This window comes from Dromiciops gliroides, chromosome 6 (genome assembly GCF_019393635.1).
Source record: "Dromiciops gliroides isolate mDroGli1 chromosome 6, mDroGli1.pri, whole genome shotgun sequence".
NCBI lineage: Eukaryota > Metazoa > Chordata > Mammalia > Microbiotheria > Microbiotheriidae > Dromiciops > Dromiciops gliroides.
In genome coordinates, this window is record NC_057866.1 from 27,337,614 (window position 1) to 27,363,383 (window position 25,770).

Here is a 25,770-nt window from a genome sequence, read left to right on the forward strand (position 1 = left end):
AGGATAAAGTGGCCTGTCTGCAGTTCTCTTTATTTTTAGGCCGTGTGTGTGTGTGTGTGTGTGTGTGTGTGTGTGTGTGTGTGTGTGTGTGTTAGTTTGCTGCAGTGGGAAGTCTTGCAGTGAGGAGTGAAGAGAACTATCAATGAGAGGAAGGTGCCTCTAGTACTTGCATTCATGATGGATTTCGCATGGGGTCACCAGATGTGGTTAGACAGACTGGAAAACATATCACATTCATAGAGTTTCAATGAAGTTCTTGGATTAATGAAAATGTCAGGCAAAGTACAAACTTAAAGACACAGTGTATATGTGTATTTTTAAAAAATATATGTGAGTTCACATATATGTATGTAAATGTAATCTATACTCAGGCATCCTCACACAAGAAACAGAATAAAGAATATGAATAATTCTTTTTTATACAATGAAATACTCTACATAATCAAGCCAACCAACTAGATTACACCCATATTCAAATAGTGAGGCAAATTTACCCAGTGTTCTGTTAGAGTATGAGGTTTGCTAACCTGTAATATTCTTGGGCAACTGGGTAGTGCAGTGAATAGAGCACTTGGCCTGGGGTCAGGAAGGGTCGTCTTCCTGAGTTCAAATCTGGCCTCAGATACTTACTAGCTGTGGGACCCTTGGTAAGTCACTTAACACTGTTTGCCTCAGTTTCCTCATCTGCAAAATGAACTGGAGCAGAAAATGGCAAACTTCCTCAGTATATTTTTGTGGGGCAATGAGGGTTAAGTGACTTGTCCAGAGTCACACAGCCAGTAAGTGTCAAGTGTCTGAGGCCGGATTTGAACTCAGGTCCTCCTGAATCCAGGGCCAGTGCTTTATCCACTCTGCCACCTAGAAGCCCCTCTGCTTCAGTATTTTTGCTAAGAAAACCCTAAATGGAGTCACAGAGCTGGACACAACTGAACAACAATAACCTGCAACACTGAGAAAGGCTAAAGTCATCCTTTCATCTTAACTGAAAATTCTGGTCCATAGGACATCTTTGGGAGAAATATGCTGAGACTCACTATTTAGGTTCTTAAAATCAGAATCAAAAGTAGATGACAAATGAACCTTGAGGCATAGCTCTTCTCATCTCCAGGAGCCCCTTTCTCTTTCTTTCCTGTCTGGATTAAACTAATGGATGAGGTCAGATAGAAGGGACCTCAGGTTTCAGGAACCAACCTGTAGTTTTCTTTGCAAAATGGGAATTCCCTTTATTATCGTCACTTCAACTTCAGCCCTCTACCCATTACCCAGGTTTCAATCTGGCAGTGCCAGGCTGGACTGGAGTTGGTCATCTTGGTCCTTTCCAAGTCATGCTACCACCTCCAGCTCAAGGTTGATATACTGCACTGAGGCTCAGTCAGGAGAAACAATACCCCTGGAAGTTATCCAAGATAGAAACCACTTTGTGAGTTACCCTCCCCTAGGCATCTTGCACCTGAAGAGGATTTGTTTCCCCTAATGTTCCCCAGGAATGCTGGGTGGGAAAGGTTACTGTTCCTCATTGTTTGGAAAGAATTGAACCTCCCTTCTATCTTGGAGCCTGGGAAGCCAAGGGATGTTTTGTCTGGCTCTCCCCAAATGAAAGTAAAGATCTTTTGCCTGCAGGTAAAGTACTGTATCTGAAGGAGAAGGGAGGCCATCCCTGAGTTTTGTTTGTTTGTTTAACTGGAGGAAGTGTCCCTAGGAAGCCTAGTTCAGGGAGTCTAGCAGCCAGTTCACTTCTGGGTTCGCCTCAGGCCACTCCCTTTTGGTTATGACCTAGCTTGATTCTACCTCAGGTTATTTGCCTTTGGCTACAAGGTTTAGGCTAATTCTAGAATACCCCTTGTCCCTAAGACCACCAGATGAGTTCTAGGTTGTATGCCAGGAATCAGGGTCACTGGGTTCAGGAGTGTGTCTTCATCAGGGACATTATGGCCCTTCCAAACTGACCCAGTCTAATTTCTCTGGTCTCTTTCCAGATAGTGGTAATATAGGGTCAGACTAGACTTCCTGGGGCTACTGACTATGAGAAAATGTCTTCCACCTTCCCTTTCTGGAGGGATCCTGGCTAGACCAGGCTGAATCCAAACTCTGGAGACTGAGATGGAACCAGACCAGCTTTGGAATGCAGTGGGTTGAGTGTTGCCTCTACTTTGTTGCATTGACTATACTTTTCACTGGTTAATGAATAAGAAACCATGAGTCCAAAATTTGGCCAACAGTGGTAAAACTCTGGTGCAGCTGTCTATGGTGCTGAAAATGCTCTACCTCCCTAAAATCCCCAATGGTTAATTGTTTCTAGGACCACTAAGATTTTAGACATAGTGCCATGAACATATTGGGTGAGATGTCTATAGCAAAGCTTCTTAAATTGTGGGTCTTATCTGGGGTCATGTAACTAAATGTTAGGGTCGAGAAAATTTTGGCAACAGTAAAAGGTTATGTATCCTTATTTTATATACCTATATACCTGGGGTTGTGTAAAAGTTTCTCAGGCAAAAGGGGTCACAAGTGGAAAAAATTGAAGAAGCCCTGATCTATAGTATCAAATAGAAATTGTACCAAGATTTCCCTTTCCCTACTGAATACAACTCCACTCCCCCTTCACCCAAATCAAAGTATACAGTCAGTTTGGGGGGAGCTGGGTGAGATACATGTTGGAACAAGATCCAGGACTTTTGGAAATGCGATTGTGATATTTCTTTGGACCACTCAGACACAAAATAGAAGTCCTTGAGATTCTTCCTCTCTATTTTATTCTTAACCTTTGTCCAACTTCAGGCAACTGCAAATCAACTCACGATCTTGGAAAAGGAATATGGAGATGCACCTGTTTCTGAGAATAATAACTGAGGTGCTATCTCAAAATGCTTCCAGAGCTAAGGACCAAGTTGCTGTCAGCATCTTGTTTTCTTTTCAAGGCCCCATTTAACAACTGGGGGCTGTCTCCTTGAGAATCGGATGACAAATCTTCCTGTTCTGTCTGGTGTCCTACTAAGGAATTTTGTATTAAAGACTCATGAAGAAACTCTGGAGGCTAGTAATTATGCATCCAGTGGGAAGTGTTTGATTTTAGGTTAGAAGACAGGAGTTAAAATCTTGTCTCTGCCACTTACTATGTCATCTTAGGCAAGTCATCTAATCTTTCTGGGCTTCAGTTTTCTTGTGTGTAAAATGAGACTAGAACAAATGATCTTTCAAGGTCCCTTCCACCCATACTTTATCTATGACTCTATGAAATGGTTCCAAGCAAAGCTCAGGAAGCTAGAGCAAGCCATGAGACTGGGGCATAGTGTGGGAAGAAGGGGTGGGGTTATAATCCCCGTTGACAGGGAGTGATTGTGAAGACAAACAGAATGCATGAAGGATTCACAATTTGAATAGAAAGGAGCAAACAGGTGTCCTTACCATTTGAGGGTTTCTCAGAAGTCAGCTGGAGAAGAAAAGCAATGATGGGGTGATTAACATGGCATGTACAACTCTCACCTGCTGACCCTTTAGTAAACAAAATTGAGCACTATGTTGCAAAGTTTGAGGGGCTCTTGTGAAGCTGATCGTTTCCTTAGCAGTGAGTTTCCAGTTTAGAATGAAAGTTGCTTTGGGCAGAAGCCACATACAAATGGAGGGAGGATCAACAACTGTCTAGTGGGCCAGACAGGGAAAGCATTTATTTTATTCCTAGTCTGAGAATACAGGTTAAACATCATGGAGAGACATTGGAGTGAATATGTATATTTTCTGGGCTGGTCAATATTCTTTGCATTTATTTGCAAGGCTAGATTAAAGTACTTTGCACAAGACTCTAGGCTGGCAGTTATCTACAAGGTTAAGTTAATGTTCTATGTGTAATTAAATAGGATATTATTCCAGGGACAATGTTTCAGCTCATATGGGTAAAAACTTGGCATACTTTAGCAATTCTAACTTTACTTTGTAAAGTAAAAAAAACTAGTGAGGAAAGGAAGAATAACAGAGAGAGGACAGATAACATCTGGGTAAGATAGAAATTTGGAGTCAAATTCACTTCAGTGGCTGACTTTGGGAATGGGGCAAAGAACAAGACGATGTCAGTGGATTCTTACTGGACTAGACCTAAAGGTCTGCTCTAGTTAAGTGGATCTCCAGGAGTCCTTGGTCATGGTCTCTGGCCTAATGAATTAATTTGGGTTTAGGAGAGTGCATGGCATATAGTATGTGCTATGTAAATGCTTATTTCCTTCCCCCTTCTTGGAGTCATTCTTACTTATGTTGACAAAGGGACAGACCAGACCAGATCTCCCTGAGTCTCTGCCCAGAAAAAGTTGCTACTGGGAACCTTGAGATAATGGCTCCCAATAAACCTGGGGCTCCAGGGTTTCTACAACATTTTCTCTGCTCCCAACTTTACCCCAGGAATTTTTGGGCAAAGAGGAAATTGCTTGGGTAAAGTCTCCTTATTTCTGGGCCTCAAGAAAGAGATAGTTTTGCGCATCAAATGTTTCAAAATTCTAGAGCAAAGAGGTATTTGGGAAATTTTAAGTTTTAATCCCACCTTCACAATACAAGGGTGTCCCAACTTCTGCTGATTTTTCTATTTTCCCCTTGCCCAGCCCTAATCAAGTAAACTAGCTCACTCACTCTCTCTGACTGGGATTAAGTGATTTCTGGGTTTTCCCATCTGGTTGGGGGTGGGGGAGTACATGGCAATTCAGAAGCCTTAGGTCACATCATTGAAAGAGATCACTTTGCCTAACAAGCTGTCATCTCTCCCTTAGACAAGGGGTGTACTGGCAAAGCTATTTCTTTTCTTTTTTTTTTTGTGGGGCAGTGGGGGTTAAGTGACTTGCCCAAGGTCACACAGCTAGTAATTATTAAGTGTCTGAGGCCAGATTTGAACTCAGGTACTCCTGAATCCAGGGCCAATGCTTTATCCACTGTGCCACCTAGCCGCCCCAGGCAAAGCTATTTTTAACAGAGTCTTTCAGCCCCAAATATAGCAGTCTAATAAGCTTTAAGGATGGGCTGAGTTCCAGATGGCAGGTAAAACAGTTTATTCATTTGAGTTTAACTCAAGCTAGTACTTTCTACACAGAGACTAACCCCCAATCTGAAAGCTGCACAGCCTACAAAAGGCAATAACAGGTACCAATGGAGGTGGAATGTTGGATAGGAAGGAAAGGAAGGGAAAAGACCGAAATGGGAGTGAGCTGTGGCATTGCAGAGAGTGCGAAGCAAAGGATGAACTGTATTTCCTGGGGGTGTGAGGGCTGGTTTGAAAACTCATCTGGTCTCCTCTTGGTCCTTGGTGCTCCTACAATAGGCAAGAATGAAAGGGACAAGGGATCAGCAATCCACACAGGTAGGGTACACACATTTTGTTACTCATAGCTCCTTTGAAACTGTGGCTTTAATTACTTCACCCTCCAGAAAGTCAGGGGTTGATCACAGGTCTCTCTGGTGTCAAAGGGGAAGGGGATACCACAAACATCTGGACTGGGTAAGAGATAGGTTAAACGGTAGACAATCCTTACTGGCAGGTGGCCAGGTAACAGGTCACACCTATTCCTATTCAGAAGTCAGACTTTTGGAAAAGGAGGTTCCTTGAAACTAACATTTGGGTTTGGGACTGGACCTGGAATTTCATGAATGTAGAAAGCTCTCAGGGAGGGGACCCCCCACACACACACACAATGAAGAGCAATAATGCTCTGCAATTTATAGTTTTAAGAGAGTTACTGGGAGCATTAAAAAATAAGTGAATTGTTCAGAGTCACATAGCCAGTATGGGCCAGGGCAGCCTTTCCTGCCTTTGAGGCTGCCTCCTGTCCATCAACATGCTCTCTGAAGCTAACCTGTTAATCTAGAAATAACAGCTTCAGTTAGGAGCAGCTAAGAAAAAGGCCCCAGGCCAGGGACACTTCTACTGGAAACATTCTTTTGAGAGGCATTTAATGGGACAGCATGTTGTAATGGGTACTGCACTGGGAGTCAGAAAGATGTGAATTGCAGTCCTTCCTCAGACACTTTCTGGCTCCATCGGCAAGTCACTTGATCAATCAATCAATCAGTCAATCAGTCAGTCATCAACATTTATTAACTGCCTACTACTGTCAGGCATTGTGCTACATGCTGAGAATATGAGTATAAAATGAAACAATACCTTTTCTCAAAGAAGCTACATTCTAAGCCTCAGTCTCCTCATCTGAAAAATGGGAGTAATAATAGCACTTGCCTCATAAGGTTGTTGCAAGGATCAAATGATAATATGTATAATACACGTTGCAAACCTTAACTCGCTACTGAAGTATTCACTATCATTATTCCCTTATGAAACATTCCACTTAGGGCAGCTGTTTTCACATTAGAGAAGCGTTCAGTTTGATTCGACAGATAGTTATTGAGCACCTATTATGTGTGTGACTTTGTGCTGGGTGGGTGCTATTTTCATCAAAACCATTCACTAAAACCAAGGTCAAGGGGGCAGCTAGGTGGCGCAGTGGATAGAGCACCAGTCCTGGATTCAGGAGGACCTGAGTTCAAATCCGGCTTCAGACACTTAACACTTACTAGCTGCATGACCCTGGGCAAGTCACTTAACCCCAATTGCCTCAGCAAAAACCAACCAAACAAACAAAAAACCAAACCAAGGTCAAGATGCTAATTTCATTATGATGTCACAATGGTAGGGTATCAGATAGACAGCTAGTCTCTCAGAGTCAAGAAGACCTTGGACTCAAGTCCCAACTTTAACACTTACAAGATTTGTGACTTGGGATATACCACTTAACCTCTCAATGCTTCAAGCAACTATCTAGGATTACAGAAGTTACAGGGGACCATCAGCATTGGTAGAGTTTGTTCACTATAAGTGTCAATGAAATCATAGGTCCAGGGGCAGCTAGGTGGCACAGTGGATAGAACACCAGCCCTGTATTCAGGAGGACCTGAGTTCAAACACTTAACACTTACTAGCTGTGTGATCCTGGGCAAGTCACTTAACCCCAATTGCCTCCCCCCCAAAAAAAAGAAAAGCAATCATAGGTCTGGTAAAAAAAACAAAACAAAACAAAACAAAAACCTCTACCCAACAAAGGGGAAAAGTTGGAACAAGCAGTGGTTAAAAGCAAGAAGTGGAGGTTAAACTAGCTGGATTTTACTCCAGGTGCTAAAACACCTCCATTGGGCACCTTTAAACAAAAAGCCAAGGTTGGTATGATAATGGACCAAAGAAGGAATGGGAACCACACTACCTACAAATGCTTTGTAGCTATCCAGTGAATTAATTAACAAGGGCTTTGATATTATCCCTTGCTTAAATAGGCACCTTGTAGAATAGAACAAACTCGGAAGGATCATCTGGCTTGGTTCAACATTAGAATATCTACTGGGGTGAGTCCATCACGGACAAAGGAAATACTTGCATATTCTCTGTTTCCTACTAATTATAGCAAATTGAATGGAACACTCTCTTCTCCTTATCTATAAGGTTGTTGTTGAGAGGACTCTGACTTAGGGAGGTGATATCATGACTTGTAGTGGTAGTGAATTGGATTTAAGGGAGGAAGGGCTGTGAAAAGTCACCAGCCTTACTCTCTCCACCAGAGCTATCTGGGTCCAGTGGTAAGATATGCATCAAGATGACTGGAGATAGCCCCAGATGTTTAAGGCAATTGGGGTTAAGTGGCTTTCCCAGGGTCACACTGCTAGTAAGTGTGAAGTGTCAAGCCAGATTTGAACTCAGGTCCTCCTGACTCCAAGGCCAGTGCCCTATCCACTGCACCACCTAGCTGTCCCTTATCTATAGGATAACCCTAAAAACAAGGAGGCACCTTAGGATCTTCCCCCCACCCCCAGGAAACACCCTCAACTAGCCTATGTCTCATTTCAAACCAACAAAGCAGAGTATGAAACATGGTAATTTCTCTTTCTAGAACCCAAGCTGGGAGTTGTGTTAGCTGTGTCACTAGTCTCTAACAAAGACTTCTTGCTAGTCACTCAACCATTCAGATTTCCCTCCTATAAAATAGATTCTGACCTCCCTCACAGGATAAATGAAGAAAAAGATGTGAAGGTCAGTCAGGGGAAGCTCCTTGAGGGCAGGGGCTGCCTAGGTATCCCGGCACCTAGTAAAATGCCTGCCATCCAGTGGGTGCTTAATTAATGGTTACGAAATCAGTGAAAGTGAATAAAAAGAGAATCACTTTTTGTCGATGTAAGGTGGCAGTCTTCCTCTTATTTATTACTCCTTGTGGACTTCACATCTGTCCCACACAGATGGTTGTCATTTGCCCCTTGGTGACTCATTGCTGAATTCACAAGAGAAAATAAGACCCAAATCCCCTGCTATACTGGGCAGAACAATTCTCTGAACCTCAGTGAAGCCAGCCTCACTCCATGGCCAATCCTTCTTTTGTCCAACTACGTTGCCCTAGAGGTCTTCACAGGTGGGGATGGAGAGGGGTTTCTTGTCTTTGAAGATGCCAGCCAAAAGGGGAAGTGAGTGCAACTGTGCCCCAGCTGGAGAGAAGTTGGGTCATTAAGAGCTTATCAACAGGGGCAGCTAGGTGGCACAGTGGATAAAGCACCAGCCCTGGATTCAGGAGGACCTGAGTTCAAGTCCAGCCTCAGACACTTGACACTTACTAGATGTGTGACCCTGGGCAAGTCACTTAACCCTCGTTGCCCTGCAAAAAAAAAAAAAAAGAAAAAGAAAAAAAAGAAAGAAAATCACACACACACACACACACACACACACACAAGAGCTTATCAGCAGTTTACTAGCTCCATTTGCACTGGCCCCTGAAGAGAAACCACCACCAACAACAACATAGGTTGTGATTCTGATAAGCAATATGGTGAGGCAGTGCATAAAGGTCTGTCCTTGGCATCAAAAAGATCCAAGTTTGAGACATGCCTCTGACCCCTCTTAGCTGTAATCATGGCCAGACACTTCAGTGAAGTCACTTCCGACTTAAATTTCATGGACATCTTTTGAATTTTTGAATTATGTGGGTAGGAGTTTCATCACCAGAATTGCTCTACTCTGACAAAATTACAGGTCTAAACTTGACACTAACAAAATTATCCTTGAGGTCTACTTAATTCCATTAATAAATCTACTTTGCCATTGCTGTAAGAGAAACAATATGCAGGAAATATCTTCCAACCAAAGTTATTAGCAGAGGAGTTGAACTCGCAACAAAACTCCAGAGTATATGCCACCTGAAGCAGATTAAAATGCAATTGGGAAATGTTTAACAAAATAAGTAAGAATACAGTACAACATGGATAATGTTAATTTGTGGTTTTCTAAGTCAATATTTGGCCCACAGGGATCATTTCTATTTGAGTCTGACACTGATAGTCCTAAGGGTGGAGGGAAGAAGACTAGATTGATCAGAAATGTAGGGACCATCTTCTGAAGGGAAAACTAATTTGAAAATTCTATCAAAAGCCAGTAGAGGGAGCCCCAGAGCAAAATAGCTGTTTCATACCATGCCCTGAAGTCAGTCCTCACTCACTGCCTTTTCCTCCCACCCTGCTATGTCTGTAGAGAAGTCATAGCCATGAGGAACTTTTGCAACATGGCTTAAGCAAAGCATGTCTTTGGCCCTTGCTTGCCATGGAACTCGGGCTGAGTTCTTCCTGGGGAGAACTGGGGACCTTTGAGGATTTCCTACTTGTAGGAATGATATGCAAGAGGCCAAGGTGGGAGTATCTGGCTCTTTCCCCTCTAGAGTAAGCAGAGTCCTTCTTACTGGGGACTTGGCCTTTTTTTTTTTTTTTTGGTGACGCAATTGGAGTTAAGTCACTGGCTCAGGGTCACACAACTAGTAAGTATCAAGTGTCTGAGGCTGGATTTGAATTCAAGTCCTCCTGACTCCTGGGCCCATCCTCTATACACTGTTCCACCTAGCTGCCCCGGGACTTGGCCTTTTGGTGTCACACCTAGGAAGCCAAAAAACTCTGAAATTCAGTTCTACGGTGGGCCAGGCTTAGGCCCTATCCAAAGGGGCTGACATTTCTAACCCAAAGGACTTTGGTCCAAGGATCGTTCCAGACCCCAAGAATAATGTCCAAAGGATGGGGAACATGACTTTGAGCACCAAGATAAAAGAAAGCATCCATCCCTGCTTTCAGGAGACTTTAAAAACACACCTCTGGAAAAACAAGATGACAGATGAGCAATTCCTCTCAGAGACAGAGTTAAAATGGCCACCTGTAGGCAGAAAAATAGAGAACCAATGGTATCAAGGCCAAGTTGTCCTTCTGATGTGCTCCTACAGGTATTGTGGTTTCTGACCCAATAGCTCAGTGTGGGGGCTCATTGCTTAACCATTCTATCAAGGTGCAGTTCCTCTTCCATTTTTTAAAAACTACCCTCCATATTTTCTCCACCCTGTCTCCCATTTAACTGATATTGTAACAATGATGTATCACACCCTGGAAGCCTTAGGTGTCAGGATCAGAGGAATGCCTTTCCAATTGTTTTTGCATCTGTGTTCACAATCTGATTGTTTTTGTTGAGTCGTTGTTGTCGTCATCATCATCATCACCACCACCATCCCTGGTCATCTATCTCTAGGCTACCTACCATGCTCTTGTGCTCTAGCATGTTACTCTGACCCTGGACTTGTGATTGGTGAACACTGACCATATGGAGCTTGGAGAAAGAGTCACTATGCTACTCCCTGGTCATTTTTATGCCATGTACCCAACATGTAACCTCCCCCCTCATGACTCTTTTCTTTCCTACACTAGCTCTGAGAACTACCATCAAGTCAACACTACCAAAATACTCCTCCCTGGCCATCACTCCCCTCTGTGTTTTCTTCCTTTATTAGAAAAGAAGATTCTTGAGGCCAAAAAGTGTCTTTCTTGCCTGGATTTGTTTCTCCAACTCTTAATATAGTGTCTGCTACATAGTAAGGACTTTATATTTTCTCATTCTCTTCCATCTGTGATGTTATCTAGATAATGAAGAATTGTCATCTATCCTTAAAGTGCATGCTGGTCTCCTAACTGCAAGAGATGGTAAAGAGCTATCTCTTAGCTCTCCAAATTGTCTGGGGGCAATTAAGTATTCCTTTAAAGATGGAAGGGCTTCAGTGAGAAAACAAAGAAGAAATAAGATATGAATTGAAAGACCTTATCCTTACTTGTATCAGGAATTTGGAGAGTGGAAAAAAGTGACCCAGTAGAGAAGGAAAGGGGGCAGCTAGGTGGTGCAAGCACCAGCCCTGGATTCAGGAGGACCTGAGTTCAAATCCAGTCTCAGACACTTAACACTTACTAGCTGTGTGACCCTGGGCGAGTCACTTAACCCCAATTGCCTCCCCCCCCCCCCAAAAAAAAAGGAAGAGAAGGAAAGGAGGATCAGAAACTCAGAAGAATAGGTAGCTAGGACCCTCTGAGGAGGAAACAGAGGCTTGAACTCCAAGGCATTATGATAATATGGATGCACAGGAGCTCCTAAGGGAGAGCTAATCTAGTATAGGCCAGAGGGAGAAAAGACAAGTTGGTGACTCCTTGCTGAGGGGGTAAATATTTGCCAACCTGATAACAGAAAGATCTACTGCCTTCCTGGGGCATGTAACCAAAACCTGTCAAACTGGATGACTATTGAGTACTCCTGATCTTGGTCACTCATGGGTACAAATGATACTGTCAGAAGAACACAGAAAGCACAAGTAAAGATTATGAAATACTGGGGAAGAATTTGAAGGCTGCTGCTGGTGGTGGTTGGTTGTTGTTGATGGTGGTGGTGGTGGTGAAGTGTGTTTGAGAGTATGTGTGCACTGAAAGCAAGGATCTCTTGCTTGAGAAAGGGCTTTGGTATTCTGGACAATGGCTGGAAATGGAGGAAGGACAAGCTCCTGATTGAGAATAGAGTGCATTTTAAAAGGGCCAGATTTGTCTATATGGAGGAAACGAGAGATTGGGTTTTGATATGAGTAGATTTTCCTGATCAATGTGATGAGTTTATAGAAAGTAGCTTTATTTGGAACCATTGATGGTCCATGCTCTTCTACACTGGAGAATGTGGAAGTGCTTACTGGCACCTTGTTAAAATAAGAAATGTCAACTCCTGATTAAGTCTCAATGAGTAGAGAACAGCTTGCTTCCATTGGAACTCCCCTCCCCCCCCAACACACTTGATAACTCCTAGGGGTAGGGTTTTAGTAACTGAGGCCACCCTCAAGATGACTTGATTGAACCAAACTCTGAAGAGGACAGATTCTTGCTTGGATCCAACTTCTTCATGAAGATTTTGGGGGTTCTTTTCCCTTCTGCTGTGCCTCTGGAGAGACTGAGAACACAAAGGATGAGAAAGGTGATTTCTCTTCCCACACACACCAGGCACAGTTCATGACTTCCTTGGTGTAGAAGGGCAGATATGCTTGCCTAAGAGGTCTGAGCCTGGAATTCATAAATGAGATCGTTCCTGAGCCTCTGCTTTATAGTTAGAAGGGGGACATTTTCTAAGCCATGTGAACCTAAAATCTAGCCTTTTAGCCAGAAAGGATTGATTTCTCAGGCAGCACCAGCCCCAAGTCTTGAAAATTGGGAAATCTGGCTTTCTAGTCAGAAAAGTCTCCTGAGCAGTGTGCCTCTTGGAGAAGGAACAGGAAAGTTCAAATGACCCTGAAAGCTGCAGAAGCAGCCAAGCATTCCTTAGTCCCTAAAATTGGTACAGGAGGAAGCAAAATACTTTGACTGTGTGGTTGCTGTTGTTTAGTTGAACCTGACTCTTTGTGACCCATTTGGGGTTTCTCGGCAAAAATGCTGGAGTCATTTGCCATTTCCTTTTCCAGAGAACTAGGGTTCAAATCCATGCTCTTATCCTCACTACCCCGGGGACTTTAGACTTCCCTAAGAGAGACCTCAATTTTCTCATCTGTCTCTCTTAGGGAAGTCTAGCCAACTTCTGACAGCTCTTATAATTCTAAAGCCATGGAATTTAGGGATTGACTCATCCAGTCACATAACTTTACAAAGGAGCAGATGGAGGTCCAATGAGGTTAAGCCATGTAGCCAAAGGTCACACCATTAAGTAATAGGTAGCATAGCCAAGACTCACCCCTAGGTCTTTGGGCTCCCAATCTGCTGGTCTTGTTCTCCCAAGATGGAGATCTCTGACAGTGAGCAGAGGGCAATTTGCCTTTTGGTTCCCTGTTGGCTTCTCTAGGAAATACACTTTTGGTAGGAGTGTTTTTCAGATGCCGGGCAAATCTGGGCTGTGGGATTCGCATCACTCCCTTGTTAAAAGCAGCCAGTAACCCAGCATCCCAAACAGCTGGTGTTTCTTTTGGGTCCATTTTAATCACAGCCTCCCTAGGGAAAGGTAATTTGTCTTTCAGGCAAACAAAATAGGCATTAAGTAGTGAGCAGGATACTTTCTACCTCTCACTGTTGGCATCTAAAGGGTAACTGATGGGCACGCACACACACAGATGAATTTTTATACCACTGGGAGAATAACTTTTGACATATATGAAAGGGCTGGGCTGGATAGCTGGAAGCTGGGTTTGTAGCTCAAGGCCAGATTTCTCTGTGCACTGGGTGGACCGGGTGCACTATGGGGACCTTCTTCATATGAGATCCATTCACAGTTACCTTTCATCCCTTGATGTGGGGAGAGAGAATGGAATTTCTCAGTGACTTCCCCTTTACCCCTGGTTTCTACTGATTTAGCTAAACTCTATTCATCTTGTAACAGTCAATAAGTTGATGTCATCACCATTAACAAAGGGGCTTGCACTAGGATGGTGTGGTGGTGGGATCAGAGGAACTCAGTCGGAATTCCGGGTGTGCCATATCTCACCTGGGTGACACTTTCTATGACTCAGAGTTGGAAAAACCCTTAGAAGTCATCATGCGGGACTCCCTCATTTTACAGATAAGGAGACTGAAGCACAATTAAGTCATTTGCCTAGGGTCACATAATGAGTAAGCACCAGAGGCAGGATTTGAACCCAAGACTTTCTGACTCAAAGTTCAATGCCTTATCCACTATGCCATGGGGCCTCCCATCTGTAAGACAAAGGGATTGGAGTTTATGATTTCTACAATCCTTTCCATCTCTAGATAGATGACTCCATAAATGGCAAAAGGGGTTGAATCCAAAGTCATATGGTACCCCCTGGGTGAGCACATGCATATTCTATATTCTTTGGTACCTCCTTTCTAGATCCAAAAAATGGATATAAGTAGGTATAATGAGGGGGAGGAGTATATAAAGAAATTCCAAAGTTCTAGGGAGAAGAGTCCCCTCCCCAAAGCTTCAAGGAGCCCTCCTGTGGCTTTGGTCCACTTTAGTTGCTCCTGGCCCGTGCTCTACCTTCCTAGAAGGAAGTGAGGTCAGTCTAGGGAAGCAAATTGAGAGAAAATAAGAAGGTTTTCACCTGGTTAATAGATGTGTTGTACAACAGAACAAGGCTCTGAAGACCCTCGATGCCAATAGCATGTCAGAAAAAAAGAATCATCTTCAAGTTTCAGGACTGCTCTCTATTTTGGTGTGTAATGGAAAGAACATGGTTTCTAGAAATAGAAGACCTCTGACCATGGATTACTAACTGTGTGACCCTGGGAAAGTCTCAGGTACATCCATGGCTTCCTTGGCTGTCTGTAAAGTGAGGAGCTAGACTAGTAGACCTCTGAGGTAGTTTTCAGCTCCATCTCTATGACTTTATCATCCTAAATGGCTTCTCTTTACATACAAGCACTGAAGAAAATGATCTAATTCTGCAAAATTCTGATATTATTGTCTGGTCACAGTTCAACAATTTAAGAAAATACATGGGTTGAGTTTGGTTCAAAATGCCTCATTCTATTTAATAAAATAAGGAAAGTTCTTCTAGGTTCCCCCCCAAAATTCATAGGGATACAGATTGAATTTATGATTTAATTGGTATAGGAAATTCTCTAGATTGGGGTTCCTAACTTGGAGTCTATTAACTTGGTTTAAAAAAAATATTTGATACTTGTATTTCAATATGTTTGTTCCTTTGTAATCCTATGTATTTTATTTTATGTTTAAAAACACGGTTCTGAGAAGGAATTGATAGGTTTTCCCAGACTTCCATAGGGGTCTATGACATGAAGTAGGTGAAGAACCCCTAATCTAAATGAAGAAACTCAACCCACCAATACAGGGCAGCTTTGGTAGATGCAACTTTTAGTTGTACTTTAAAGGTGGTGCCATAGTGCATAGAGCCCTGGGGTTGGAGTCAGGAAGACTCATCTTCCTGAGTTCAAATCTGGCTTCAGACAGATACTTACTAACTGTGGGACCCTGGGCAAGTCCTTTAACCCTCTTTCCTTTGGTTTCCTCATTTGTCAAATGAGCTGGAGCAGGAAATGGCAAACTACTCCAGTATCTCTGCCAAGAAAACACCAAATGGGGTCACAAAGAGTTGGACACAACTGAACAACAATGATTAGTCTTATAGTCTTATCGAATCATCTCTTCCCTTCTAAAACCAATAATTAGACCAGTCTGCAGAATGGTAAAACCAAGGCCTAGAGGGTAAAAGGGGGTAGCTAGGTGGTCCAACGGATAGAGTTCTGAGCTGGGAATGAGGAAGACTCATCTTCCAGAGTTCGAATCTGGCCTCTGACATTTACTAGCTTTGTGACCCTGGGCAAGTCACTTAACCTTGTTTGCCTCAGTTTCCTCATCTGTAAAATGAGCTGGAGAAGAAAATGGCAAACTAGTATCTTTGCTCAGAAAACCCCAAAGAGGGTTACAACTGAACAACAACAGAAGGTAGAAGCGACTGATGATAAACAACTCATTTTCCAATTTTAATGAGGATCACATATATACAAAATATTTGCAGTAGCTCTTTTTAGTGGTGGTAAACAACTGGAAGCCAAGGGGTTCCCATTAATTGGGGAATGATTGAACAGAATATGGCATATAAATGGGATGGAATATTATTTTACCCTAAAAAAATGATGAAAGAGATGTTGCAGGGAAACCTAAGAAAATTTGTATAAAATGATGGAGAGGAAAGTGAGAATCAGAATCATTTATAAAGACAAACAACTCTAAAAGAGTTAAGAATTCTGATCAATGAACCATGATTTCAGGGGACCAATGATAAAACATACTTCCCACCTCCTGACCAAGAGGTGATGAGCTCAAGGTGTAAATTGAGACATATGATTTTTTGACATGGCCAATGTGAGAATTAATTTTGTTTGGCTATGTATATTTGTTACAAGGTTTATGTTTTTCATTTTTTCCATTTGGGGGAAGTGTAAGAGAAAATAAATGTTTGTTAATTGAAAAAATTTAATCTAAAAACATTTAAGTAAGATCATCAGCAGTCACAGGGACCATGTCAAAGACTTTTCCTTCCCTGTATCCCTCTGATTACAAAGTGGCACCTGGAGGGGATAGATGGATTCATTTGTCCACAAAGAACCACATGAAGATCCTTAACTATGCCCAGGGGATTCACAAGTGGACCTGAGAATTCCCCTACCACTGGATGTAGAAGTCCCTTAAACCTACCCTTTGGAGAGCAGTCATCCTGGCCTGCTCTCTTAAAGCCTTTGGGCCAAAGTACTAGAAGACTCGGTTTGGCTCTAAGCAGCTGAGTTTCTCAGATATACCTACCATAGGGTCACTCACCTAGCCTAAGCTGGCTGTTTCAGAAGGCAAGCTAAGGTCTGGTTCTTCCAGCATCTACTCTTCCTTGCCTAGAAGGCATTTATTCTGGTCAAGGGCAAGCCCAGGTAGTTAATTCCTTAGAGAATGTGACTCAGTGAAAAGAGTGCAGGATTTAAGGCAGAATGACCTCGGTTTACATCTTGGTTTGACTACTTATTACTGGTGTAACCTTGGGCAAATGACTTCTTCTTATTCCTTATCTGTAAAATGAATGGGGTGGACTTGAAGGTGCCGTATAGTGCTTAATCCTCTGATCTTTGCGGCAGATCAAAAGCCTCAGAACAAAGTACTCGGGCTTTTTTTTGATGAGAAGAGAGTCAAATCAATTCAAAAAGTATTTATTAGGTGCCTACTATGTATAAGGGGCTACACCATTGTCCTTCTTTTTCTTTTTTGTGTGTGGGGCAATAAGGGTTAAGTGACTTGCCCAGGGTTACACATCTAGTAAGTGTCAAGTGTCTGAGGCTGGATTTGAACTCAGGTTCTCCTGAATCCAGGGCTGGTGCTTTATCCACTGTGCCACTTATTTGCCCCTTTACCATTGTCCTTAGAATAACAACCCTGCTGGACCCAGAGAAGAGGGAACTAAGCAATGCAACTAAAAAGGGACTGCAAAAACAGGATGACCACCCTTCAATATTCCTCTTCTTCTCTTAGCGATATTCTTAAATCCAATAAATCGAAGGGCATTGGGGAAAAACCTTCTCATGCTAGACAGTGAAGGGGTGCTTTCAACATAGTTGGAAGGAACTACACATGGACCACTAAAGTTCAGTCTAGCTCACCCAGAAACCATCTCTCCCTTTGTGGTCATTAGAGAGCCCTGGGAAGTAGTGAAATGGGATACATCAGGGATTCATACATCTGAATATGTGTCCTGAGCATGGCCGGTGCTCAATAAATATTGATTGGTCTTTCAGAAGAATCACAGAGCTCCTATTACCATCATAGTCCATGTGTCCATTTTATAAAAATGAAGAGCCGGGGCAGCTAGGTGGCGCAGTGGATAGAGCACCAGCCCTGGATTCAGGAGTACCTGAGTTCAAATCCGGCCTCAGACGCTTGACACTTACTAGCTGTGTGACCCTGGGCAAGTCATTTAACCCCCATTGCCTGCAAAAAAAAAAAATGAAGAGCCAATGAGTTTTCTTCTGTTTCCTGGCTGCCAAGCCATTTCCCAAATGGGTTCCAAGTAGATTGGGAAGGATCAGCCCAAATCCATCCCTACTACTGGTGAAAAAAACCCAAACCCTTAAAAGTGTATATCCTACCAATGGTGGAGCAATGCCTCATCTATTTGGCACAGACATTGTTAGCCTGGATCTCAGGGGCTATTGGGTAGCTTTAAGTGTGGTAGAAAGAACAATTTTGTCAAGTTCTTTCAAATGACCATTATATTGGTCCCAAGGTGGTAGCCCTCACTTACCCTTTGAGAGATGGCAGAAGTATAGAGCTCACAGAATGTAGTGGTATTGTAGCATGATGCTAAGTACATTGATGATCAAGTATGAACTTGGATTCTATATCTTCCAGGTCTGGGCTCCATACTTTGGATTTAGTTATTGCTGGAGAATGAAGCAAAGATATCTTCCCTATTCCTCCTCCCTACCCACTTCTCATCTGTGACATTATCATCAAGGAACAGGTTGGACCATTTTTCACCCAGTAGTACTTAAAAGAGAAGAAAGAATCCGAAGGAACAAGATTTGGGGGTGTTGGGAGGAAATAAGCATTTATTAGGCACCTATTGTGTGATAGGTATTGTGTTAAGTGTTTTACAACTATTATTTAATCCTCACAACAACCATGGGAGGTAGGGGCTGTTATTAATTATCCCCATTTTGCAGTTGAGAAAACTGAAATAGGCAGAGGCTTAAGTGACTTGCCCAGGGTCACACAGCTGGTGTTTGAGGCTGGATTTGAACTCAAGTCTTACTGACTCCAGACCCAGTTCCCTATCCAGTGAGTCACCTAGCTGCATGAGTTCGGGGTTTCAGAGTTTTTTTCTGCATTCAATTCACATAAAGACAAATACAGTTGCTTGAAGGAAGAAACAGCTGGTGACTCCTCAGATCAGGGTTTTTACTCTGTAAATTCTGGGAAAGCCAGGAGCAAGTACCGGTGATATACTGCTGTTGGTGGAATCTGTGAGCCTCATATTCTAGCACCTGGGGGCACCACTGTGCACAGAGAGTTGAACTTGGAGAAGAGAAGACCTGAGTTCAAATCCATCCTCATACACTTACTATGTGACCCTGAGCAAGTCACTTAAACCTCTGCTTGCCTCAGTTTCCTCAACTGCAAAATGGTGATAACAACAGTGATCACCTCTCAGGATTGTTGTGAGGATCAAATGAGATAATATTTATAAAGTTCTTAGGGCTTGGCACATAGTAGGTGCTAAATTAAAGGCTTATTCTCCCCCCCTCCCCGCCCCCTGCCCCATTACCTCTTATGAAGTAAAAGGGCTTCTAGGCTGCCCTGATACAAAGAGACTGAAGAGCATGACTCTATCCAAGGTAACAAGAGTCTATAAGATCACAGACTGAGAACTGGCAGACATCTTGGATGGCACCGAGTCAAAGTCTTCAGATGAGTTGGGGGCCAAGATAAGGCAGCACATGTCAAAGTCTGAATTCAAACCCAGATCCTCTGACTGTACTTCTGCATTCTTTCCACTGTACCACAGATGCATGCTGGGAGCTTGGCTGAGCCTTCCTTCACTTTCCTTATGAGTGGGATGATGAGAGATTCCCCGACTTTCTCATGGGACAAGCCAGGAGGGAGGAGGTTCAAAGACCTGAACTGTGTGAGTAAACCCAAGGCAAACTTAGGCTTGTAGCATGACTAAGGATGACTACGGTACCTTCACTCTGCCCCTAAATTGCATGTTATTAGTGGCTGCCATCTATAGGCTTGAAGGGAGACGTGCCCTCCTGTGTGCGTGCGTGTAGGGGGGGCGGGGCGGGGGAGCTGCTTTTCTGTTGGCCCATGTACAGAATCACAGAATGTTAAGAGCTAGAATAAATCTCAGAGATCGCCTGGTCGAGCCCCCTCATTTTAGCAGGGAGATTAAGGCATTTTAGCATGTTGAGATGGAAGAGTATTAGATGGAGATTCCGTGTGCTCCACATACAGCCCAGAAAGCCAGGAAGGTTTCCCACCTCTTCCAATGGACCTTCTATGGAGAACCTGCAGCAAGATGTGGGTGGGCATCACGGAGGATGCATAAGGGTAGACCGGTTGAGCCATCAGAGGGAGCATATGTACTGATGAAGTCACAGATCTCTAGGAGCACGAGGGTGTGTATGTCCACCTGTATGAGTCTGCATGCTTGGGGTGGGCGGGGGCTTGCAAGCATGCACATACCTCATGTGCCTAGTTCTGTTTTGGCATTTGAAATGTGACTGAATAAAGGACATCCCATCCATGAGCTTGCTGCAAGGTTTGAGCCTGGCATTTGAGGATTCCCAGCTTACTGATGGCACCTTCAAAACCAGGTTGAACAGGATGGCAAAGAATATAAATCTCACTCTTAGCCCTCCTAAAAATCAAGTCCCAAAGTCACAGGAGCCCGGTGAATTTTGTTTCTTTTTTTTTGGGGGGGGGTCTAAGAGGGGGAGAGATCTAATGGTGGGTGAAGAGGTTTTGTTTCTTTTGTCTTTCGGGCCAGAGGGGTTTGCAGGAAACATCAGAAACCAGACAAAAAGCAAACAAGATGACAGTTTAGGTAATCACCTCTCTCAGATAATCCCCTTATTCTCTTGGCACCCCTAGTGGAGAACAGAAGCAATTTCCCCTTGGGAGGGGCTGCAGGAATGACATCATTGCTTCCCAAAGACCCTCAGACTGGTCAAGGGCCTGGCAAAACTGGCTAGCAACTGTGGGGAGAGGCCTCAGCAACCAGAATCTCTTTTGCCCTTGAGTGAGCCCCCTCATAGAGAGATGATGTCAGACTAGTTCCCTGATTTAACCCCCTACTGAATAGCGAGGGATTGGGAATCTTCTGCACCAAACCAGACCTCACAGCAGAGAGACTCACCTTCAAGCTGAGGTGGGCCAGGGGAGGACTCTCCTGGTGTGTCTGAGATAAATGAACTTGGCTTAGCCAAGGCCAAATTCTGAACTGGCTAGTGTAATCTTCTTGTCTAGCCCTGTGGCCTCTGCCTTTCACTTCCCCCTGGAAAGGGGCTTGATGCCCCTTCATTATTCCCGCCCTCAGGCCCTCATGACATCTTGGTCTTCCCCATAGCTTTCACTGATCTCTTTCATCCTCTGGGTGCCCCAACTCCTTAGCACTGCTCCACCCACAAGCTAGTCTGAAACAGACCTGATGGGGTCAAACAAGAGGGGGCAAGAGGCTCCCTGGCCCAGAAGCCCCACTTCCTTTCCCCCTTCATATGTATCCTACCCCAGCAATCTGAAGTCCCCAAAGCCTAGAAAGTAGTAGGGGTCTCAGATACCATCGAAAAGACGCTTCCCTGCTCCCTAATTGCCTCCCCCGACCCTGTTGCAAGCAGACATTCAGATGATGGCCTCAAATGACTGTTATGCTGTTGGATTACTTCATTTTTCAAACACACATCATGCTTTTCCCTCACCCCCAGATATAGCTGCTCCTTGGAGTGGCAGTGATTCAGCTTTCCTAGAAGATTTTGCAGGGGAGAACCCTACAGCAAAGCCCGCTGCCCTGTTTCCCTAGATAAAAAAAATCCTGCTCTCAGACACATGGAATTCCCATTGACTTTAGGTCTAAGATAACATTAGGAGCTGGATCCTTCCCACTGATGGTAAAGCTCATGAAGAAAAGTTCAAACACTTAAGTTCTTCCCCTTGAGCTCCCCTTCTCCCCCCAAACCCTTTTTGACAGATCCCCCTTCCCTGCTAAAAATGCCGCCCCACCCCCACAGATTTACAAAGCTTAGAAAAACTCTTGAAAGTCTGTTACTACTAATCTTAGGAGAAACACTTGTTGATAACCACCTCTCAATATGAAGCTTCAGTCAAGATTAGCAGGAGAGACAGGAGATATTTATTCACGGACTGGTTTTTCTTCCAGGCCCACCCTCATTTTATATGCAACTCTTAGTCTGTCCTCTCCCCACTGCCCCCCCCCAACCCCTCCCCCCAGCTTCTCCTCCTTTATCCAAGTCTATTTTACTTTCAACCTAAAGATGCCTTCTATCAAACTCCAGAGATCCCCAAATTAGAAAGGACTTTGGCACTGAGCCAGCGCCCCCTCCCCTTTCCCCTACTATTCTTGCAAATTAGCCCCCACACCCTGCAGAGAGAGCATCTCTTGTCTTAATGCTGCAAAGTTTGCCAGTCACAAATGCAAGCTGTTTTCCCGTTTAAAAACAGCCATAAGATATCATGCATAAAGATTTCCCTCTACAGGTGGTTGTAGACTGTAGCAGTTTCTTGTTCTTGTAATGGCAGTGGGCTCACTTTTATTTTATCGTTAATTGGTGGGTATTATTTTGGTTACACCCACTAAGGCCCCAGTATTTCTCCCAAATGGTGGGAAAATGATCTGCAAGAAATGCCATGTTCATGCTCTTTACCCCAACTAGCCCTTCCACTCTCCTCTCTCCGCCCCCCCCACCCCCGCCCCACTTTCCTCGCTTTGCTCATATGCTGCTGACTTTAAGCCTTCTTGGAATTAAATTTTAATGTGTAAGAAATTACAAGTCTGAGGTTGTTTGCTGATTGGGAGCTAATCCAAAATATGGGCAAAGTAAAAAGTGACCACACCAAAAATCCCCTCTCCCAAGGAAGGCAAACTAGTGGAGAGAAAAGAGAACAGGCTCATCTCCTTCCCAGTTTAAGCCACAAGTATGTCTTGTTAATTGACATCCCCACTTCAAAAATCAAATACACAGGACACCCAGAATAGCCTGTTCCAACAATTTGTAAAATGCACTTGTTTGATGAGAAAGACAGTGATCATGGCTAGCCACAGAAGTCTACCCCTCCAAACATTTATCAACTGACACCATAAACTTTGCAAAAGCCAAACACAACAGACAGTTCACAGTGGAACCTACCTTTGGCAAAATGCTCCTCACTTTTTTTTTGCAAATGTTTTCCCATCCGCAATCCTTACACAGATTTCTAGGGAAATTTGGAAGGACTGGTGAGGGGATGGGAGAGGTGAGTGAAGCGTTTTAAATGCACCACGCAAAACGCTCTGGATTTCATGTAATGTGTCTGCACTCTTCCCGGGAGCAAGGCAAAACAGTTCGTTGTTCAGTGCCAGACTTGGAGAGAGAGAGAGGGAAAGGAGGGGGAGGGGAAGAGGGAGGGGAAGAGAGAGGGAGAGGAGGGGGAGAAGAGATGGAGAAAGAAAGAGAGAGGGGAGGGGAGAGAGAAGAGGGAGGGGAAGGAGAGGGAGAGGGAGAGAGAGGGAGAGAGAGAGGGAGAGGGAGAGAGAGAGAGAGTATGTGTGTGTGTTTGTAGGCAGCCCCCTCCCACGCACCCACCCCCACACATCCAGGAACCTCCTGAGTAACTGATCAGAGCCCAAGAACTCATCACCCACGTTTGAAAAGCCCGTTTGGGGACCAAATTGCAATGCACACATCTCTGGGTCTATTTATAGACAGACCCTAATGATATGCATTGCATTCAGAACGTAAATGTGTGCCTATGTGCGTGTGTGCATGGATTACATACGGTTGCTTTGACAGGTATGATTTTTTTTTTGAACTGCAGTGCGTCTGATTGCATCTGTTTGGATTTCTCTTGCCCACTTTTTGCCTCTGAATGACATACATCCATATTCTTGGGGTTCAGGTGTGGGGAGTCAGTGGGGGTCTCTGCCTGCAACATTCGATTCCCACCCCCCTGCAAAGCTGGGATATTTGCAGAGTTGGGGCTCTTTGAAAAACCTCCAAGCTCTCGCTCTATGTAGCACACTCGGTTCTAGCAGTTTGTGCTATTGACCTGCATTGACGTCAGTGCGTCATTAGGTCTCCCTTAGAAACACTGACTTTCAAAAATAGTATCAAATTAATTCAGTTGGAGCCTGGTGAAGAAAGGCTACTAGCTAGAATCAGCCATAAGCTCCAGAATTTTCAGCCCCTAGATCTGTTCTTTTTCTAGGAGCCAAATAGAAATCAGATTGTATGGAAAATACCATTGATAGGATAAAAAAAAAAGGACAAAATTAGATCGCAAAACCCAGAACTGCTTCTCTCCCCCCACCCCCCTTTCCCCTTCTCTGATCTAAAAATAACCCCCTGCTTGAGCTGACTGCGGAATCTTTTGTGTTCTATCTTCTGTTTTTAGCTTGTGTGGTCCACGGAAAGGTGGTGAACAAGGGACCACATAGGAGAAAGGGATCTATTGATAGAAGGTGAAGAATTGGTATTAATGAAATAAGTGCACCTGGTTGCTATGGGGGAGGGGAGGTGAAAAAAGAGAAGGGGGCAGGGTTGGGTTTATTTTGGCATCCACCATTCATGCTCTCCCATTAATTTTTTCCCCTCGATTCATTTTTTTAAAAGTCATAATTCTCCACCCCACGTGTCTCACGTGCTTTCTGGCCAGCACATACAGCCCCCATTCATACAAACACAATGCACCAGGGCGTTCATAATTTACAGACAGTGCATTCATAAACACAAGGTCTGGAATGCTCCTTTCTGCATGTTTATTTGGCAGAAAGGTCACAGCAGCCCACCAAAATTCGATTAAGTTTAGTTGGGGGGGGGGCTTTAAATCTATAATCTGTTTATTTGTTCCTTGTTGGGCTGGTGTTCCAGTGAGAATCCTCCACTTTCTTCACATACACAATGCAGTCTCCATCATTCTGTTTGGTTTTCATTCATTCATTCATTCATGAACACTATTCATTCATCAAATGCTTATTAAGCACCTACTATGTGCAATACACTAGCCTTAGTGATCAGAGAGATTGCATTGGACTGACTAGCTCAAACGACAATCACATCCTTACACACACATATCCACATAGAATAAGAAGGAAATACACATATGTATACTTGGATAAACCAGTAGTAATACTGAGATAGAGGGAATTGTTCTGGGTGGGGCGAACTTAAGAGTCTCCGAAGAACCTTCCAACTCTGAGATGCTCAAATTCTGTGAACTGGGAAGGGAGAAGGGAGACACTGGGTGGTGATGGTGGTGGTGGTGGGGGGAGGGTTCAGAGGTCCTGTCTCCAGATAAGACAGGTAAATTTTTAGAGAGTTGTCATCTCCAGCTTTCTCACCTCCTCCTCAGCCCCCCCAATGTCCATTCACTCCAAGTATGCTGCAGTCTCGCCCCGGGATGGAATTCTGAGGTGAGAAGAGGTTATCCAGCCTTTGGCCTCTGCTGGGACGTAAATGAGATGGCTAATTAGGGTTGTTTTGTGCTAGGAGTGGGGCTCTGAGGCCATCTTCTCTGGACAAGGGAAGTGGTGAGAGCTGGAGAAAGGGAGCCGGGGGCCAAGCATTGATGTATTTTAAGTGAGAGCATCTGATTTTAAATCAAATGACATCCCTTCCCCCTCCCACCTGAAGCAAGGATTCCCACTCCCACATGCCCAATCGACTGTGAATCTCAGTACTTCCTAAGACAGAAAAAAAACCTTTACCTTTCATCTCTGGAAATCTAGTTAGAAGAGAGATGGGAGACCTGAAAAGGTTGTTCTTAACATGAAAGTTGGGAGTCACGAACGGAATATATTTGTTTCTACCTTTCCTGTGTGGAGGAGGCCAAGGTTGGGGAAATATCCAGTCTGAGCCACTAGGAAATGATTGTCCGTAGCCTCAAGGGATGGGGGGTGGGTGGGCTGGGGAACAAGCAGATGGGCTAGGCACCAGGGCAGGACACTACAGCCTGAGTTTACCTGGGGCCAGTCCTGGGTAGCTAGAGGAGAGCCCAGGCAGACCAACCACATGTTTTTCTACTCTCTCCACCCTCCCCTTCCCTATTTGAGTGTCCAGGCAAGAAGCGATGGTTGCCAACATCTTGTGCCACCACAGAGGAAGCAAGAGGGCAGATGTTTTGGGGAGATGACCAAGCCCCCCCCCCGGCTGCTCAACCCTATTTAGAACAGATGCTTCCCCCCCACACCCCAGAAACCTACAGCCAGCCAGCCAACC

At 44.0% G+C, this 25,770-nt stretch overlaps 1 long non-coding RNA gene across 1 annotated transcript in view; it reads right to left on the bottom strand.

The window, feature by feature from the left end:
* Positions 1–22,918, bottom strand: part of LOC122732811 — a 127,359-nt gene extending 104,441 nt beyond the window's left edge. Inside the window, exon 1 of the long non-coding RNA XR_006353651.1 lies at positions 22,705–22,918. This is a non-coding gene — a long non-coding RNA (uncharacterized LOC122732811). The remainder of the gene's footprint in view (positions 1–22,704) is intronic.
* Between the last annotated feature and the right edge of the window lie 2,852 nt (positions 22,919–25,770).